Source organism: Mesoplodon bidens, assembly GCF_964165515.1.
Source record: "Mesoplodon bidens genome assembly, contig: HAP1_SCAFFOLD_72, whole genome shotgun sequence".
In the NCBI taxonomy this organism is placed as follows: Eukaryota; Metazoa; Chordata; class Mammalia; order Artiodactyla; family Ziphiidae; genus Mesoplodon; species Mesoplodon bidens.
This window is the reverse complement of record NW_027671438.1, coordinates 145,975-158,843: the sequence shown is the minus strand read 5'-3', so window position 1 is coordinate 158,843 and position 12,869 is coordinate 145,975. Positions and strand designations below refer to the sequence as shown.

At 36.2% G+C, this 12,869-nt stretch overlaps 1 long non-coding RNA gene across 8 annotated transcripts in view; it reads left to right on the top strand.

Moving 5' to 3' along the window:
* The window catches only part of LOC308611361, a 175,335-nt gene that overhangs the window by 46,817 nt on the left and 115,649 nt on the right, over window positions 1–12,869 (top strand). The gene's annotated exons all lie outside the window — the stretch shown is intronic.

The window sequence follows — 12,869 nt, the reverse complement described above, 5'->3', positions numbered from 1 at the left end:
TGGCTTTCTCAGTGTATATGTCCAGTAGTGGGATTGCTGGGTCGTATGGTAGTTCTCTTTTTTAGTTTTTTAAGGAACCTCCATACTGTTCTCCATAGTGGCTATACCAATTTACAGTCCCACCAACAGTGTAGGAGGTTCCCTTTTCTCCACACCCTCTCCAGCATTTATTGTCTGTAGATTTTTTGATGATGGCCATTCTGACCGGTGTGAGGTGATACCTCACTGTGGTTTTGATTTGCATTTCTCTAATGATTAGTGATGCTGAACATCCTTTCATGTGTTTGTTGGCAATCTGTATGTCTTCTTTGGAGAAATGTCTATTTAGGTCTTCTCCCCATTTTTGGACTGGGTTGTTTGTTTCTTTGATATTGAGCTGCGTGAGCTACTTGCAAATTTTGGAGATGAATCCTTTGTCAGTTGCTTCACTTGCAAATATTTTCTCCCATTCTGAGGGTTGTCTTTTCGTCTTGTTTATGGTTCCCATTGCTGTGCAAAAGCCCCATAGCAGTACTGTGAGTGTCACTGAAGCAAACTTGGGTCCACTTATCCACATGCAGTAAACCCAATCTACTGACACTGGGTTGTGGTGAAAGAAAGTGCAGTGTTTTATTGTAAGGCGCCATACAAAGAGTCCGGGACAGCTAGTACTCAAAAAGCCTCATTTTCCTGATGGGTTTCAGCAAAGTGTTTTTAAAGGCAAGGTGAGGGAGGGGAGTCCCAGGGTATGTGATCAGTTTGTGCACAGTTCTCTGGTAGATGGTGAGGTTACAGGACAGTGTCCCAGGGGTTAAGGTCATCAATTCTTTGGCTCCAGTAGGCCTGGGGGCTATGTGCTCATGGTCATTAAGTAGTTAACCTTCCATTTGGTGGGGGTTTTAGCATCTGTAAAGCAGGAAATGTGCATCAAATACTGTGATCTATGTACTTCAGAGAGGAGCTAAAGTAGAGGATATGGGGGAGGGGTCTATCCTAGGAAGGCCCCATAGGGTCCTCCTCTGTTACATGAGCCCTGATGTTTTTTCCAAAATCCTCTTAAAGTTGAGGACAGACAGATTTGGTTTCCATTTTTTGCTACCAAAAGCATCCTAACTTACACACTTGGCATAAAAATACTCTACTAATTCGGTACCTGCTCAGAGGTCTTGCTCAGGGCTGTACACAACTCCAGCATGTGTCATTCACATTGACATTATTATGAATGGTACCCCCTGGAATTGTGCAGCCCCCAACCTTCATAGTTGTAAAAGGCTGTGCTGCTTTGTATCTGCTCATCTTTCCAGCTCCCCTTCAGTTGTCTTACATATGTGAGCTACAGTTGAGTCAGTTCCAACTACTTTTGCTCTCCAGAGGAACCATGGTATTACTTGGGCTTTTTGTGATCACTTTGTTCCCAATGCCAAATACAGATTCTTCACAGTTTGTTCGTCTGACAAAGTCGTGTTTATTCTTTGATGCTCTTCTCAGATACCACCTTTACTATAAAACTTTTCTGGTCACATCATTTTCCTGCCATAGGCCCTAGGCACTCATAGTAAATGACTTTATCAAATGTAAACATAGCACTTTGTGTACATTTCTATCAGTGCATCTCATGATGGTTTTATGTTAGTCTTCTGTACTGACCTATGTGCTTTTTGAGCAAACAGATTTTTCTAATTGTGGCCTAGTAGAGGAAACCCTAGCACACAGCAGATGCTTAAAGGACTCTCTCTTTGTGGACTGTTTAATGTATTCATTAACACTCACAATTCACTGAATGAACCAAATCATTTAATATTTACAGTTTTCCACAGCAAGATCTTTTTCGACCCACCACCTAGAGTAATGAAAATAAAAACAAAAATAAATAAATGGGACCTAATGAACCTTAAAAGCTTTTGCACAGCAAAGGAAACCATAAACAAAATGAAAAGACAACCCTCGGAATGGGAGAAAATATTTGCAAACAAAGCAACTGACAAGGGATTAATCTCCAAAATATACAAACAGCTCATTCAGCTCAATATCAAAAAGTCAAACAACCCAATCAAAAAATGGGTGGAAGACCTAAATAGACATTTCTCCAAAGAAGACATACAGGTGGCCAACAAACACATGAAAAGATGCTCAACATCACTAAGCATTAGAGAAATGCAAATCAAAATGACAGTGAGGTATCACCTCATACCAGTCAGAATGGCCATCATCAAAAAATCTACAGACAATAAATGCTGGAGAGGGTGTGGAGAAAAGGGAACCCTCCTACACTGCTGGTGGAACTGTAAATTGGTATAGCCACTATGGAGAACAGTATGGAGGTTCCTTAAAAAACTAAAAAAGAGAACATTAGAAAGTCCAAGGGGGCAGAATTTTCTTTATGCTTTATTCATTAATGTAGCCTAATCACAAAGGATGATAACTAGCTCAATTGATATTCATTAATAAATGAATGAGCCCAAATACCCAAAGTTGTTAGGTTCTCCTATTATTTATTTTACTTTAATTACCAGATGAATATTTTTAATACCAGTTTTGTATTGCTACTTTTCTGATCAGAAACTTCATTTAGTCTATTTTGTCTCTTTTTTTCTGACTTTTAAGATTGTCCATTTTTCTATTCTAAGGAGGTCCTAAGAAAGTGAATTAATGTTGTGGGTAAGAGTGAACGTACTGGAGTTAAACAGCCTGAGTCTGATTATTGTTCTTTCATTTACTAACTGGGACAGAAATTTAATTTTTCTGTGCCTTGATTTCTACATCTGTAAAATTGAGATAATGATCATTGGATTGATGTTAGGATGAAATAACTTAGTGCCTCTTAAGCACTCAAACAGTGCCTGGTATTTCATGAATGCTCAATATGCATTATTACTATTATTATTAACATCTACATTTGAAAAGCGTCTGTACAGTCAGTGACATCCAAATGTTTAATACAACATATCCCATCTTTCAAACAAAATTTTACATGTAATCCCAATAACTTTATGAAATACACAATACGTGTGGCTTTGATTATTTGTATCCTCCACTCTTTCATAAACTCATAAGTGTCCTTGACAAAATCCCCAAACTCCAAGAACTACAATTTAAAAACCACTGGTCTCAGTAACTTTTTAAAAAATATTTATTTATTTGGCTGCACTGGGTCTTAGTTGTGGCATGCAGACTTCTTAGTTATGGCATGCGGAATCTTAGTTGCAGCATGTGGACTCTTAGTTGCAGCATGCATGCGGGATCTAGTTCCCTGACCAGGTATTGAACCCGGGCCCCCTGCATTGGGAGCACAGAGTCTTACCCACTGGACCACCAGGGAAGTTCCTGGTCTCAGTAACTTTTGATATAAGTATTTCTTGATTGACTACGTCATTTTGAAAACCATTAGATTGTAGAAAGAGCAGGCATTTTAATAATGCATCTATTATATTCCTGTCTCAAATGAGGGTATTGTAAGACAAGGAAGTTACATTTGAAAATATTATCTAGCACAGACAATTTATATCTATTTTAGTAAATTAATTTAGATCAAAAGAATGAACTTTTTTATAATAAATGAGGGGTAAGTTTGAATTAGAAATCATATTTAAGGAATCAAAGTATTGTGTTTTTATGGTTGTCATATATAGAATAGATTATTTGCCCTTTGAGCATTTGGAGATGACTTAAAACATTATTTGTTTCTGAAGTAAGCCTATAAGATGTAAAAACCATTTTCTAAATGATAATATTGATATTAACAATACTTATCCTTTTACTTTCAACTCTGTAAGCTTAGTAAAACTTCAGACTTTATTGATATCCCCATATCTAAAAGATATTTATCTCTACTGCTTAACTGGAAATTTTTGAGAAATAAATTAATTGATGTTATTAAAAGAAAGGTGTCATCTAAAATTATACTGTCTTATTCTTACAAAGAATTTCCGGAGTAATCCAATGAACATGTGACTAAGAGTCATGTACCCTTAAAGGGGTTGAGGACACGTTGTTCATGAGATATTTTAGTCCCTTCATTTTACAAATGAGAAAACTATGAGCCTGCTTAGCTAAGCAATTTACCAAAGATAGATGATTGCATATTAAATATTAAGAAGTATTAAAATCTCTGTTCTCAATCCAATACTCTTTCCACCATTTGGAAAATTAATCATACAGTCTCAAACATCAAAATATTTTTTCCTGTATCCAAAAGAGAACAGAATGTCATGTTTTAGAATCCAGATGTCATATCAACTTAAAAAGCAACATAAAAAACAATTTTAAAATAAAACTTTGGATTAAGCAGATGATGACTGCTTGATTGGTAGTGGCTTATAGTGGAATATAAAGTAAATCAATAAGCAGAAATACTGCAGTCATCTGTTTTTCGGAATGTCAATAAACAGAGCTGTTCTAAGAAGGATTGAGAAATAGCAAAAGGCTGGTCTTTCTCCAATCTGTGGTTGTCTTTATTGAACTCCTTTTCTTTTTTCTTTGCCCTTTTAGGTGCCTCTTATCTCTGTTCTCTCCTCCTCCTACCAAAACTTCTTCTAGGAAACTTATATCAAACTTGTACTGAAATGTAAATGGCTTACAAGCCTTAAGGTGCTGCCTCTCCCAGGGAAGTGTGAGGAGTGAGATTTAAGAGGTCCAAAGAAAGGTAAAGTTATAGAATATATATCTAAATATGAAATTTTAAGCATCAATGAGGAAGAGAGTAGCAGTTTTAAATTGTAGGAGGACACACTTCCCAGTGATTTTAAAACCATTGTTAATCTCCACAAAGAAACAAAAACCAAACAAATATGCAACAAATTTAACAGCCAAACACAAAAACAAAAATAAAAAAAACCCAAATTAATGGGACTTGACTATATTGAAACTGAGATTAATATGTGAAGTATTGATTTCTCTAATAAGTTGAGTCCCTCAGTCCGTGAACATGGTATATCCCTTTATTTAGGTATTCTTTAATTTTTCTCCGTAGTGTTTCATAATTTTGCAAATGGAAATCTCCATATCTCTCATTAGATTTATTTTTATGTGTTTCACTTTTTAGATATTACCATCAAGAGCATCGTTTTCTGAATATCCTATTTATTGTTGGTCTGTACAAATACAATTGGTTTTTAAAAATACTGACCTTGGATTCAGCAACCTTGTTAAATTCTTATTCAAATGGCTTACCTGTAGAATTTGTTTCAAATACCATAATGATTAAAAGATCAATTCTCTAAAACAATGTAATAAATCTAAGATTTCATACAAACAATAATGTTTTTAAAAATTCATACAGCAAAACTTGACAGGAAAAGAAGAATAAATATGTAAATCCACAATCATCATGGGAGTTTTTTTTTTTTTTTTTTTTTTTTGGCGGTACGCGGGCCTCTCACTGTTGTGGCCTCTCCCATTGTGGAGCACAGGCTCCGGACGCGCAGGCTCAGCGGCCATGGCTCACGGGCCCAGCCGCTCCGTGGCATGTGGGATCTACCCGGACCAGGGCACGAACCCGCGTCCCCTGCATCGGCAGGCGGACTCTCAACCACTGCGCCACCAGGGAAGCCCTTTGTGGGAGATTTTAACACAACTCTCTCAGTAGTAGGTAGAACAACCAGCCAAAAGTCCATGGAAGATTTTTAATACAAATACCAAACTCAATCAATTTGAAATACATAAAACGCTCTACGCAACAATGATGGAAATCACACTTTTAACAAGTATATATAGACTATATTATAAAATTAATTATATGGTTGTACATAAAGCAAGTCTCAACATATTTCAAAGACTGAAATAAACTATGCTTTCTGACCATTGAGATGTTGAATTAGAAATCAGTAACCAAAATTATTTAAAAATAGATCCAAATGTTCAGGAATTAAACATTTTACTTAAATAATCCACAAAGTAGAAATCACAATTAGCATAAGAAAAGCAAAATTTTAGGTATACTCCCATGGTTTATTATATATGTGTGTACTCTAACACCATCACAGTTTCCCCCACAAGCATATGCACTAACAGAGTTTGTATCCTATTTATCTAGTTTCCTTTAGGGTCTGATAAGGCCAATTGAAGATGCTTACTAAATGCTAACTGGGTGTATTGGCAGAACTCTTGGTTTTAAGCAACATGATATAACTTAGATAACTTTAAGAAAATGAATTTATTACAATGATATAGAGTAGCTCACAGAATGGTTTGGAGAGTCAGAGAAAGGTGGGTGTAAACTATCAGCCAGGAGAAATGTCTAAACTTATTTCATGGTCTGATGGGGTGAAGATGAGATTGCCACTACTGCTGGATTACTTGATTACTCTGCAGATTATAATGCTGAGCTCACAAACACAGAACGTTAGATGCTGCTGGAAAGAGGATATTGCTTCCACTAGGGTTCTTTTGTGTGACCAGAATAGATTCTACAATTGCTGTTTTCCACTCACTCACTGGCAGCTTTTAATTGCAAATCTGGGGCATATGCATCCAACTGATAGAATTCCGTTTTTGTGCTAATGCCCTAGTTTCAGAGGAGGCTGAGAAAACAAGTACTTGAGATCTTTAGCTTCTATGGTGAAAGGTGGATTTGCCTCATAAAGAGGGAGATTCCTAAAACATAGGGAATGGACAAGGTTCATGCAATTTATCTATGACTTTCATGCAGACATGGGTCTTGCCAAGACACTTTGGATAGTCTATTTACTGATCTGTAGGTTCTCTGAGCATGATGTCATTAAAATAGAGGATAAGTGTGATGCCAGAAGGTCAAGGTCCCTATGAGCTAAGCTGTGATATAGAATGAAAAAGTTGAGACAATACAGTGAAATTAATACTGCTGCCTTGCGATTTGCAAGCAAATTGTTCTGATGTTCTCAGCTTTTTAGAGTAAAGGAATAAAAGCATGTGCCTAATCAATAGCTATCGATTACTTAGAAAGCAAAGCAGGTTCCTTAGAACCTTATTGATTTGTTCTAGTGAAGAGACCACATATAGAACAACGGTCTCAATTTGCTGTCTCTAGCTGATCAAATTTATAACAGTCTTCTGCTTTACTCCTGAATATGCTGACTTCTACACTAGACAAATTGAAATTTTAAAAGGGAATATGATAGAAATCACCAACCCTGAATTTGTAAAATCTTTAGTAGTGAAACTAATCACTGTGATTCTCTTAGGGATTTAATCATGCTTTTGACATATTATTATAATAAATAGAGGAAGCTCTTGGGGCTTTTGGCTCTTCCTAAAAAAATATTATTCCCTGAGACATGCAGCCAAGATGGTGATTCTGCTTGTGGCTGAGTGTACTACTTTAATGATATACTAAGAAACTAATGAAATATTTATGGACATTTGGGGCATCCTACTAGTCCTACTGGGAGGCAGACTTAAGTCTAACTGCCATTTATCATTTCATCTTCATGTCTCCACCCTGACTAGTGGAGAATAGTGGTATTGCAAGTACCAAGAATCAATACAGTAAAGGCTAAAGAGGTTGGGATGGGAAAAATTGACTTCCATTTTCTAGGTAACTCTTCTTGGCTAAGTCATTACATGTCTCCAATCATGGCGAAAAAAATGTTACTATATATTGTAAAATTGACTTCTCCTTAGAAAGATGGCAAGTGAGGGTTGGAGAGTCCTTTCTTTATTGGAATGTACCATTATATCCTCATCCCACTACAAAGAAGTCCAGTTCCTTTTCAGTCAATGCCCCATTCCAAGATGCCAATTAAACTCTCATAATAAAGCAGTCATCAGAATTAAATGTTTAGAGTTATTCTATCTCAACCTGTGGATGCAAGAAGTAAGACTTTTACCACATTCACAGAAAGTTAATGATATTTGGCATTACCTTGAGCTGGGAATTTAAGACTGGAATATTACATTCTTATTACATTGGTGTATCCTGTTGTCTTTATTTTTAATTTATTTTATTAGTTTATGAAAAGAAATTTTATTGTGGTAAGAAAACAATATGCGATCTACTCTCAAATTTTTAAGTGTATAATACAGCCTCTGGCACCTCTCATTCTATTCTTTGTTTCTACGAGTTTGACTATTTTAGATATCTCATGTAAGTGGAATCGTGCAGTATTTGTTCTTCTGTGACTGGCATATTTCACTTAGCATAACGTCTTCAGGTATATCTATGTTACTGCACATGGCAGATTTTCCTTCTTTTTTAAGGCTGGACAATATTCTATTGTATGTATATATTACATTTTAAAAATGTATTCATCCATCAATGGAAATTTAGGTTTTGTCCATATCTTGGCTATCATGAATAATGCTGCAGTGAGCATGGTAGGGCAGAAATATCTTCTAGATCTTGGTTTCAAATCTTTAGGCTATCTACACAGAAGTGGCATTGCTGGGTCATGTGATAATTCTATTTTTAAGGTTTTGAAGACCCTCCATACTATTTTCTGTAGCAACTGTACCATTTTACGTTCTTACCAACAGTACACTGTAGTTCCAATTTCTCCACATCCTTACCAATACTCTATTTTTTTATTTTTATAATATCCATCCTAACAGGTTCAGGATGATATCTCATTGTGTGGTTTTTGTTTGTTTGTTTTTTGGGGGATTTTTTGGTATGAACTGTGTGGCATGTGGGATCTTAGTTCCCTGACCAGGGATTGAACCTGCATCCTCAGCAGTGAAAGCACAGAGTCTTAACCACTGGACCACCAGGGAATTCCCTCATTGTGGTTTTGATTTACATTTTTCTGATGATTAGTGATGTCGAGCACCTTTTCATATATCTGTTGACCATTTATATTTCTTCTTTGGAAAAGTGTCTGTTCAAGCCCATTGATCATTTTTAAATTGGGTTATTTGGGGGTTTTTTTTGCTATTAAGTCATAGGAGTTTCTTATAAATTTTGAATATGAACCCCTTATCTGATACAGGGTTTGCAAATATTTTCTTCTATTCCATAGGCTGCCTTTTCATTTTGTTGATTGTTTCCTTTGCTGTTCAGAAGGTTTTTAGTTTGATGTAGTTCTACTTGCCCATTTTTGCTTTGTTGCCTGTGCTTTTGGTGTCATATAAATAGGACATCATTGCCAAAATTAGTGTCAAGGATCTTTTCCCCTATGTTTTCTTCTAGGAGTTTTACAGTTTCAGATCTTATGTTTAAGTCTTTAATCCATTTAGAGTTGATTTCTGTGTATGATACAAGAGTCCAGTTTCATTCTTTTGCATGTGGATATCCAATTTCACCAACACCATTTGTCAGTTCTGAGAAAGTGCAAATTTGGAGGCATAACAGTTTCTGATTTCAAAAAATAAATTACAAACGTACAGTACTCAAAAGAGCATGGTACTGGCAAAAAGACAGACTAATGGAACAGAATAAAGAGACTAGAAATAAACATATGCATATACAGCCAACTGATCATTGACAAGGGAGCTAAGAATACAATTGGGAAAGGATGCTCTCCCAGTGCCCTTAGAAGTAACCATGACACCCTAGAGATTTCGAATACCCAGGGCCTTCATACTTTTTAAAAGATAAATTTATTTATTTAGTTTCGGCTCCATTGGGTCTTCATTGCTGTTCACGGGCTTTCTCTAGTTGTGGCGAGTGAGGGCTACTCTTCATTGCAGTGTGTGGGCTTCTCATTGCCGTGGCTTCTCTTGTTGCGGAGCACAGGCTCTAGGCTCATAGGCTTCAGTAGTTGTGGCACACGGGCTCAGTGGTTGTGGCTCGTGGGCTTAGTTGCTTCCCAGACCAGGGCTCGAACCCATGTCCCTTGCACTGTCAGGTGGATTCCTAACCACTGCACCACCAGGGAAGTCCCAGGACCTTCATACTTTTACATGTGAGTTACTACTTGATTTTCCCTAGTCAGGTCACTAGTAGGCTTTAAGTTGCAGGAGACTCGAAGGATACTTTTTTGTCAATTTGTTTCTTATTGCCAACTAGAGATTTACTGTCTCCAGTGCCAACCAAGCTAGATAACAGATGGCAATTTCCCCTATATCCTCAATGATCTGTTGTCTGTGATCTCTCCTGGTATCAATTTTTATGTTAGAGCAATCAGTGACTTACTCTGGGTTAATTAAGTAGAAAATAAACTATTAAAAAGATATTGGACAGTTTATGGAATCTCTAAATAAAAGATTCAACAACCAGGATTGGTGTTTGGAAGTTTAAACTTATGTCTAGGAATCATGCTGTAGAATTGGTCCAGGGAACAACCTAGTGCAAGAGTCACTGGGCAGAGACACTTCAGCTAGAACTACAAATATCAATGATAGGGGATGCTAAACACAGTAATATGAATCACTGATACATTTGTTCTGGATACTGAAAACAGTGTGTGCTTTCCACTTCCAGAATATATTCTAAGCAGTCTTTTCTTCTTGTCAGTAGCTTCTAGTCCAGTCTCCAGAATGGACATAACTGACTGTCAGAGCTAAGGTCATATGCTAGCCTATGGCTTTAAAGGATACTGAGAGATTAAGTAGGTGGCATTTTCAGTCTGTATAACGAGAGACAGATTCTTCCTCATAAGATGGGGATTTCCATAACTTATATATGGGTTCACACACTGGACAAAAACGAGGAGTAGAACTCTCCATTAGAGTTTATTCATGAATAAATACCACAGAAGTCATAATTTTCTTTACAATAATATTTTGGAAACAAGAATAAGGAAGTTTTATACACACACACACACACACACACACACATCCATATATGTATATATGGGTGTGTGTGTCTTTATAAATTCTGACTTTATATAAAGTAGGCCTTTGTTTTTTACTGTTACTGTTCTGAATGCAGAATGGGGATCCTTTTAGTTACAGAGAGGAAAATGAAAACTTTTTTCTGAACTAAACTACATGAAATGTGAACATGAAGATTAACGTCATCTCTGAGGCAGGAACCTCAAAATTATACTCCTTCTCAATCAATGCTATTGTCAGTTCTTAGTTTTATTACTTATTAAAGGAAAATATATATCCAAGACATTACTGCAAATAAATATTTTAGAATATGTCTGGCTTTTCCTGTACAGTGAAAACATTTTTATAATATGAAATGTAAGAATAGATATTTTTCCAACGTAAGTTCTCGTTGCATATTCTCACATATTATAACCATATATAATTACTGTTAATTGAAAAACCTGAATTAGATGAGTAAATTGTTACAGCCAGTGGTAAGAAAATAATTATATATTTTTTTTAGCACAGTATTTAAATTTGATATTTAAGAAACTTTTGAGGGACTTTTCATCTAGCTAATAAGTGAGTTAATTAAAAACAGAGGAACGTTGTGAAGAGTGGCACCATGGTGTTTTTAGAATCCGAGGGATATGAATTCAAATTATTCAATGATAATTTTTGAGATCCTACCACAGCCAGGTACATGGCTTTTACATTTTCTCTAGGAATTTCATTTTCATCATCTAAACAATAGATCTAAAACATTGAACTAATGAAGTTTTTGAGAGCAGAACAAATCTTAAAGGCAAGACACAAAAAGGTGAAAACCTTTCCAAGTAACTTGACTATGTTCCAGAGCAAAACTCAATAATATTTATAGAAATACAAAAATATTCATCACTACTACAAGGCAAAATTAATAAGTATGGCATCCAACCAAAGATTACCAGGCATACAAAGGGACAGGAAAAGATGAACTATAATAAGAATAATCACTTGAAAGTGACCCAAAACTGGCACAGATGTTAGAATGAGAAGATAAGAAAGTCAAAATAGCTTTTATAATTGTACCACACATGTTAAAAAAAATTATGTCGAAATATAGAAGATATATAAAAGAACCAAATTTAACATCTAGAGATGAAAGGTGCAGTTATTGAGATTAAAACAAAGCAACAAACAAATCATTTGATAGGTTTTGTGAGTTTGAAACTTTGTTGTTTGAAAATTTGTTTCATTTGTTCTACCAGTCAGACCTGGTAGAAGAAACAGTGTTTCTGGGTAAGAGATGGTGAAAATACCAGTCCTCCTGTTAGTTCACTGTCACTCTCAGAGAGCTTAAAAGAGAACTCAGTGTGGTCAAACAGTAGCCCAGAGAATAAGTTGGAGGGGGTTATTGCTGGAAGTGACAAAAATAAGACATGGCTTCCACTTTGGGGTGTCTTCCGTTGTAAAAGAGGCAAGAATGAGGATGAACCATAAACTCTTCCCATGCTGAAGCCACAGAGTGAACCCATCCCATGTTATTAGAGGCCACTGATATCAGAGGCAGAAGACCAGGATCGTAATTGCTAATGGGCAGCTAATTGTGCTTGTAGTCAGAGGAGGGTCTCCCTCTTTTCCCCTTTTTCTTTTTAATTCTAAACTCAGGGTTATAATTAAACAAAACAGGAATTTAGAGAAGAGCATGTGGGAAGCTTTTTGGCTATTTGGAGTTGTTGCTTTGAACAAATATCCCCCCAATAAAAATAATAACATAATAATAGTGGTACATGAAATGTCCATATATTTACTTAAATGAATTCTTTAAAATTAGATGTAATTTTTGGTCTAGACTGCAAAAGCATTAAATTTCCCTTGTAGTAGTTACTGAAAAAAAATTAAACATTTAAATTTTTTTACTTCATCAAGATTGAATTTCTCAATCAAACCACATATGATTAACCTGGCTTTCCAATGTATCTTTTATAACAGACACATAATCTGATAATAAACATGGCATTGTTTTCTAAATTTTTTTTAAATTAATTTATTTATTTTTGGCTGCGTTGGGTCTTCGTTGCTGCACGCGGGCTTTCTCTGGTTGCGGCGAGCGGGGGCTACTCTTAATTGCAGTGCATGGGCTTCTCATTGTGGTGGCTTCTCTTGCTGCGGAGCACGGGCTCTAGGAGCGCGGGCTTCAGTAGTTGTGGCTTGCGGGATCTAGAGCGCAGGCTCAGTAG